This window comes from Mauremys reevesii, linkage group 10 (genome assembly GCF_016161935.1).
Source record: "Mauremys reevesii isolate NIE-2019 linkage group 10, ASM1616193v1, whole genome shotgun sequence".
NCBI lineage: Eukaryota > Metazoa > Chordata > Testudines > Geoemydidae > Mauremys > Mauremys reevesii.
In genome coordinates, this window is record NC_052632.1 from 14332014 (window position 1) to 14339894 (window position 7881).

Here is a 7881-nt window from a genome sequence, read left to right on the forward strand (position 1 = left end):
AGGGGTCTGCCCATGAGGCTCTGTCTGCCTTTGCTTGTCTTTATGGAGATGGATTCTTTGTCAGCATGAGAGACTTCAGGAGCAGCAGTCCACCAGTGAGTTCCCTCAAAGATGCTGCTGGGTAGGGCTGCTATGCGCAGCTCCCTGCTTTAGAGTGAGGCCAAATCAAAGCAAGTGCAGGACTTGCGCTATCTCACCAGTTAGGATTCTGATTGGCAAAGCCAAAGTGAAAAACAGGAATGGCCTGGGTTCATGTCCTACATTTGTCCAAAACCATTTGGATAACAGCTTCGCTGCTGGTTCATTTTAATCACACGTCCTTGTTTCCTCCACTAACTACCATGTCTGAGAACAGGCTGGGTTTCCCACAGCAGGCTGGACTCAGTGTTGCATAAGAAAAACAGAGCTGAGCAAGAGCCACGCTCATCTTATCAGTCCCTCTGGCAGGTCCCAGGCTGAAGTGTTGAAAGATGATTCTAATCTCTTCCTATTCCTGCCTTGAGGCAAGCAACTTTTTCCAGTAATTGTCAGGAATAGCCCTCCTGCCACTCATTGCACAGACCTGGAATCTGGCCTTCATTTGGTCCTGCAGGGTCCATAACAGAAGCAGATGACTGATTTACTGAGCAGTCAGGACCACACTCTGCCCAAGAAAGTCTAGAAAACAATAGACTAACCTCCAGTGCCAGCCCCCCAATGCATGGCTCCTTATTCCAGGGAGAGAGGGGGAATAACAGGTGCAGCTTCTCTCCCTACCCCTCCCTCCAACAACTGGTGTTGCACCCAACATGCACCAAAATGCTTCTTCATTGTGCATGTTGGTAAACAGTCTGTTTAATGCCAACGAGTATCACACTGACATTCTCCATTTACCCACAGAACCGTAGCTGGCTGGCCAGCTGCAAAGAAAGCTCCCTTCCCAACGGGCCTGACCAGCAGCAGCCAGTCCATCTTTGCCCTCTGCTGAGATTGTGCTGGTGCTTGGTGTGATATGGGCACCTCTGCAGCAGGAAGTGAACATTGTCACACCCAACTCATTCCTCAGATGTCAATGAATGACCACTGGAGGGTAGGGATAAGCACAGCTGGGTTTAAACAGGCCCTGTGGAAGAGAAATGCTTCCAGCACCCTGCTTCTGAGCCAGCCAGGCCCTCCTATAAACTCCTCTTTAACTTAAAACCTCTTTTGGAAGAAGCAGGTGCAGGCAGAATAGGGATTTTATTCTCCAAAATGATGATCATTCAAGGTGGGAAGAGCGGGGAGGGCTAGACAAGAGATTCACAGCAGTCAGTATGGGTACATAGAATTGCAGCTTTAAAAGAAAATCGTCTCTTGGCCCTAGGCTATAGCTAGCTTTAAAAGTACTTTCAGCCCTTCAGGTCAGTCCCACCTTTCCCTTAATCAGCACACGATGAGCCGAGAGAGAATGAACTAGATGAGGGGTTGGAAAGCCGAACTGTTTGGCTGCCAAGCGCTACTTTCCTTCTCCCTCCCAATACACACACATTTTAGCCAAAAAATGGAATTAATTCCCATACCTGTCCCTTGCTTTTATCAGTGCTCTGCACACACTGGCTGGGAGGGAGAGTGCACACAGCTAGTTCTCTACCAGTATCAGCAGGTCTAACCTGGCTGGACTCAGCATCCAGCTAGAAAATGCAATAAACAGCACTGAAAAACCTTCCCTCGGGGTAGGAAAGAAGGAAAATGAGAGAGGGACCGAGAGCATAAGGCCTACCCTGCAGGTGACACTAGCTACTAATCCCCTCGTAGAAAGTAGTGGCATGAGCATAGTTCCAGCAGCGGTTCTCTGGCCATTGGGAACGGAGTTGTCATAAGATCCTGCTCCGGGGTTGGGAGAGGGTTGTCTCCAGGGCTGACTAGCACCATTCTCAGGAGATGTCCTTGTGCAGGTTGCTCAGAGTAGCCGGTTCGTTTGCGCCTACTGTCTTCTAGCTCAGGCTGCTGCATCCCACCCTGGGGAGGCTTAACAAGGACAGGGGCCTCGCCCAGACTCTGGGCCGAAGGGTGGGAAATGACCTCAGCCACGTGCAGAGCAGCCATGTGCGCTGCTACCTCTCCTCTCCCCCGGAGCAGGAGAGGCCAGGCTGCTTGGCTGGCCACTCTTTCCTCTCCAAGCGGCTGTTTTAACTGGGTTTTGTTGCCCTGTGCCGAGGACGTTGCCAGGTTGATATCTGCTTTTGCGGCTGGTCTCTCCTGGTTGTCATGGTTACAGTGATTAGCAAGAGCTCAATCCCAAGATGGGGGAGGGGTAAAAGCTGCATCTCCCCATGTGCTCTCCAAGGACGGCAGGTACATCTAATCCTAGCATTGCTCCGGCTTACGCCTTTGACAAGCACCAAGGAGCTATCAAATGACCAGCTCCAAGACTGCGATAGTTGCTCGGAGGGGATGCAGTACTCAGCCAACTACTCCTATTAACACTCTAAATCAAATCTGACCAGGCCTGGCAGACAGGTATCTCTGGAGATGGCCAGGTCACCTCCTCCCACCTTTCACTTTGTTATATTTGTTCAGTTCCAGACAGGGTTCTCCCTTTCCCCTCGCCTGTCATTCCTGCTTTCTTACTGGTGAGAAACCCACTGGGGATGAGCTACCTGCAGGGGTACAGCCGTATGCTCGCACACCCCTTGGCCACCTTCTGGCCCGAGTGCAGCTGTTCACGTGCCTCAAGCATACCACCAAACATCACATGCCATGCAGTCACACTTAGATGCTGCCTGGCTGCAGGCTCACCTCCATACCACTCCTCCGAGGCACAGGCTAGGAAAATGCAAGCAGCCAGACCCATTGCATTGAAGGGCCTGATCGTTCCTTCCTCACACATCCACACTGAAGCCAAGGAGTTTTGTGTGATAAGGAATGGAGAACGGGGCTCAGAGTGAGTTAGGGTTTATTGTCTCCTATTGCTACTTTGCCTTATAGCCAGGGGCGGCTCTAGCAATTTTGCCACCCCAAGCACAGCGGCACTCTGTGGGGGGCGCTCTGCCGGTCGCCGGTCCCATGGCTCCGGTGGACCTCCTGCAGATGTGCCTGCAGAGGGTCCGCTGGTCCCGCGGCTCCGGTGGAGCATCCACAGGCACGCCTGCGGGAGGTCCACTGGAGCCGCCTGCCGCCCTCCCGGCGACCAGCAGAGCGCCCCCCGCAGCATGCCGCCCCAAGCACGCGCTTGGCGTGCTGGGGCCTGGAGCCGGCCCTGCTTATAGCCAAGGCCTATAGCTGCCCCAGCAAGGCTGGAGGAGAAAGATATGGCAGGTGAGAGGGGAAGGAGTCCTCAGGGTAGTCCCAAGTAGGGAAGTCTGAAGGCGTATGTCCAGGAGCGGAGGCCTGATGTGTCCTTCAGGTGAAAGCTAAACAGTTTGTGCCTGTGAAGGGCTCCACTTCCTTGAGATTCCTCTCTCATTGCACCACCGGCAGCTGGCACATAATGAAGGCATTTGGAGAGCTCCCAACTGAGGAACAGGGATAGTTGCTACTAAGTACAGTTACTGGTTAAAAATTAACAGCTTCTGTTAAATTCAGTTGATCCTTGCAAATTAGCAACCCAACAAAGGGTGTCCACTTCTAAGGCCAGTGACACCAAGCATCAGCCTCCATCTGACAAGTCAGACTGCCCCGCTAGGGTAGAGGCTGGGGGTGTTAAGGTTTCCTCTAGCTTCACGCTGCCTCACTTCAGTTTCCACAAGACGTTCCCCAGCCCCAGTGACTGTCATCTAAGCCCTCTGGGTCTCCTAAACCACCAGTGGATTCTCTCACTGGTCTCCTCTCTAAGCTTAAGTAGGTTCTGCTAAGCTCACTGAGCAGCTGGCGATAGTCTGTCTCCCCACCCACAGTGCATGAATAAACTTTTCCCTGAATTCCTCAGTGCACTTGGCATTCCAGTCACTGCAAAGCAGATGGCAATTCTGTCAGGCAGATGAACCGCAGGAAGCAGAAGATGTTTTAAGAGAGGATTTCGCCAGCTGCCAGAGTGAGAAAACAAAAGGGAAGACACTGGAAGAACAGCCAAACCATGCAGAGATGCAAGAGAAGTCTACCAGCTGCAGCTGTCTGTCTGGAAGCCAGCTCTTTAGGGCATGCCTGTACCCGCCCACAAGACACAGTAAAGCTTCCAAGCCTGCTATCTCCTAGGATCAAAGCAACAGAGCCAACTCGCTAATGTAGCATTATAGCAGAGCTCCAAACCATGACACTAGGACCAACTGAAGTCTGGATATATGGATTAACATTAGTTATGCTCCATTGGAGGCTAGTAGATGCAGTACAACTGTCAGAACTCACTAGCCCTTCTTCGTAAGTATATCCCCCTACAAACCCACTGCTACATTGCTGGTTACCCACACATCACTATAGTTTTCTGGTTGTTACAATCTTAAAGCCTGTATTTTTATCCCATTACATAAGAAAAACCTTATACAATTCAGCATTTTCACATCACTGTTTCTCTGAATAAAACCAGAACTCATTTTCCAGCATGCCAACTAAAATTCTGCATGGAGCAGACAGACTCCCAGCCAAAAAGCAGCTGTGGTTTTGAAGTCAGTCACTTCACAGAGCAGCTGGCAGGGTCATGCAGATTTCTTACCTCTAGAAGAGTTTACTTTGTACAACTCACCAGAGCACACATGTCTGCAGTACAGCAGCAACAGGAGTGTGTAGCTGTCTCCTCCCTCGCTCCATTTCCTTTTAGCCAAACGTCTCTTCCAATTACTCTCACAAGAGAACAACTTTTGACATGATGCCAGGGAGGCAGAAAGGCACAAGGACACACTAACAACCTGGACACTATTACTGCATGAGTAACATGAACAAAGGACCATCACACCTGGCACATGATTTATCCATTACAAAACGTCTTCTACAGTCACTCTTCTAAATAAAAAAAACATAGCAGAAGCAATCTCGGTTTTACTAGACCTCAGTGACTTCATCCCCTTTTCCCCCAGGGGTGAAATGGTTCCCATAGAAGGGAGTGTGGTGGAAGAGAAGAGAGACAGGAAAGACCAAAAAAAAGTTGCAGAAAGTCACAAACCTGTTTTTTCTCCCCGTGTCAGAAAAGTCTTAAACAAGCCTACCAGATACACTGGCGCATGTGAACAAAGGGCCACTCCCATAATTACACTGGGACTGCAAGGGAACAAAGCCAAGGAAGAGGGCAGAAATGGTGGAAAGGAAGTCACTGCTTGAAGGTTAACTGAAAGGAGGCTTGAGAAGGGATCTGCCTTTAGATGAATACACAGATGTACAGAAGGTTGCATTTTTGAGCCCACAATGATTTCTGTAGCTTGTCACTTAATACGGCTATGTATAATCCTCTCACAACTGACCCAATCTTATTTTGATTGTCTGCCAGATCAAAGATGGCTGAAGTCACAGAAAGAATAAAGTAGATCCATTGTTAACCAACACACTGTCTTTTCAAGGCATGAGTTTCCCTGCCAGTTAGTTCAGAACTGAACTGAACTGAACTGAGGAGTGCTCAGTGCCAAAGGGCTTCTGTGGGGTCATTCTGATACAAAGCTCAAGAGAAGCCGTAGAATAAAGAACCCTACACACAATAGAGGGAAAGGGATCCGGAAGTGAAGATATTGGCCTCTCCAGTGCTCTCCTGCTTGAGACTGAGTATGGAGGTGCGCACACACACTGTTGCTGTTGAGTACTCAGTGCAGCAGAGCAGTGAGAAATGCAAAGGTGTGGAGCCTCAGATCGGGCCCATTTGGGCATTTGCAGCCACTGTTCAAGCTAGCAGAGGCACATTCCACCTGGGAGGACCATGCAGTAAAAAAAATGCATAAATCAAAACAAAACCCACCAGTATTTTTGACTCACACTAAAAAGTGTTGGTGACAGCCCTGCAAAGCCACCCAGATTTGCTTAACTTTCATGTTAATGTCTCAGGGACAGTAGATAAAATAGCCATAGGATGAGGCCCTAGGGACAGGCAGAAGGAAAAAGTCTATGTTCACAAGTGGGGCTGGCAATTTGAACACCAAAGTGGGAGAGAGGAGTGCGTCCCACCTTTGCCATTAACTCACACCATCGTCCATACATATGAGTCCGTAGGAGCATCTTAACTGCTCTAAGGTGAAACTTCAGCACAATGAATTAAATACCCTAGACTTTATGCAGACCCTCCTACACATTTAGGTCATGACTCCTCAAGACAAATGCACCCTGTTTTTTCTTAATGAAAGGATTTAAGTTACCACTGATATCTGATAGGAGATCTTGGAAAGAGAATACAAGTCAGACTCATGAAACAAGTTCTTGTTTATTCTGGTATTTATCTTGTGTTGCTTAACAGTTCTCATCCTAACCTAGTAAAAATATTAGGTAGAAAATATATGTCCCGCCCCTACTCCCACACTTCTTGTTTCTTAAATAAAAGAATCAAAATGTCAAGCATGAGAATGAGACAGGCTTTTCTTTCAACACACTCCTGTGGTAACATGAATCCTTCACTGTAGATACAAAATGTAGCAGCCACAGAATCTACAGTGCTGCACCAATGCAGTTCATACCCCTCACAACCGTCAATCTGTGCCTCCAGAAAAAACATTAAAACAATATTTAGCACTTATCTGGTACTTTTCACCCACAGAACTGAAAGTGCTTTACAAACGTGAGTCCACATCACCTCCTTTTACAGATAAGGAAACTGAGGCAGAGGGAGGGGAAGTGACTTGCCTGAGATTACACAATTTAGTGGTAGAGCTATGAATATGGTTGTTACTTTTATACCAGTGGTTCTCAAATTAGGGCTGCCACTTGTTCAGGGAGAACCCCTGGTGGGCCGGGCCAGTTTGTTTACCTGCCGCATCCACAGGTTCGGCCAATCGTAGCTCCCACTGGCCGCGGTTCACAGCTCCAGGCCAATGGGGGCTACAGGAAATGGCGCAGGCCAAGGGACACAGCAGGTAAACAAACCGGCCGGGCCTGCCAGGGGCTTTCCCTGAACAAGCGGCAGCCCTAGTTTGAGAACCACTGACTTATACCACTTAAAGGAAATGGTATCAACAGAAAGCAGAGCTATTTTGAAGCACTGCTCCACCCCATCTGGAGCTCCAGGGAGAGGGACCACTAGCTTGTGGCATCAAGGTGTTAATGGGAACTGCTGAGAACTTCTGGGAAAGACGGAAAGATACACTAACAATGGAAAAGGGTAATGAAGAGTGAACTTTTGGTGAGAGAGAAAGCAGATAGCTCAGTTATCTATCAGCTACAGTGCATTTTATCAAGGAGGAGACAATGTGCAAAGACTCCCTGCTCGGAGCTTTAATAGAAAGAGTTTGAGAAACAGATTGTAGGTGAAAGAAAATAGTGTTCTGAGCTGGAGAGGAATGAGGCACTACTGCATGCATGTCCTGACACCTCCCCCAGCAAGTGGCCTCCCAACCTGAAGTCATTTGTTACAGCCCCGAGAAACTTCCCATCAGCACAAATACCCTGGGAAAGAAGACAAAGAAATATGTATTCTTGTCCTAGGACTACATTTTCCACAGCCAGGCTTTGAAAGCCCTGAGCAATCCTGCACAGATGCAGATGGGCTACTGGTTAGAACTGGAAGTCAATTCTATACTCAGTTTACACAAGGTCATATGAATTATTTCATCTGAGTCTCAATTTCACCATCTGCAAAATGGCAGCAATACTTTCATAAGAGTGCTTTGAGATCCTTATACAAAAACTGCTGTATAGCGTTGCGATGGGCTGTGTTTGGGAGGACAGAAGAAAGGAAGATAGAGCAAAAGAACTACATTGAGGGCTGTAAACATCCAAGGACAGGATGGCTCAAGGAATCTAGGGTGAGATGTGGAGCTTGTCACATCTAGGTGAGGTATCCAAACCCTGCCCAGGTCA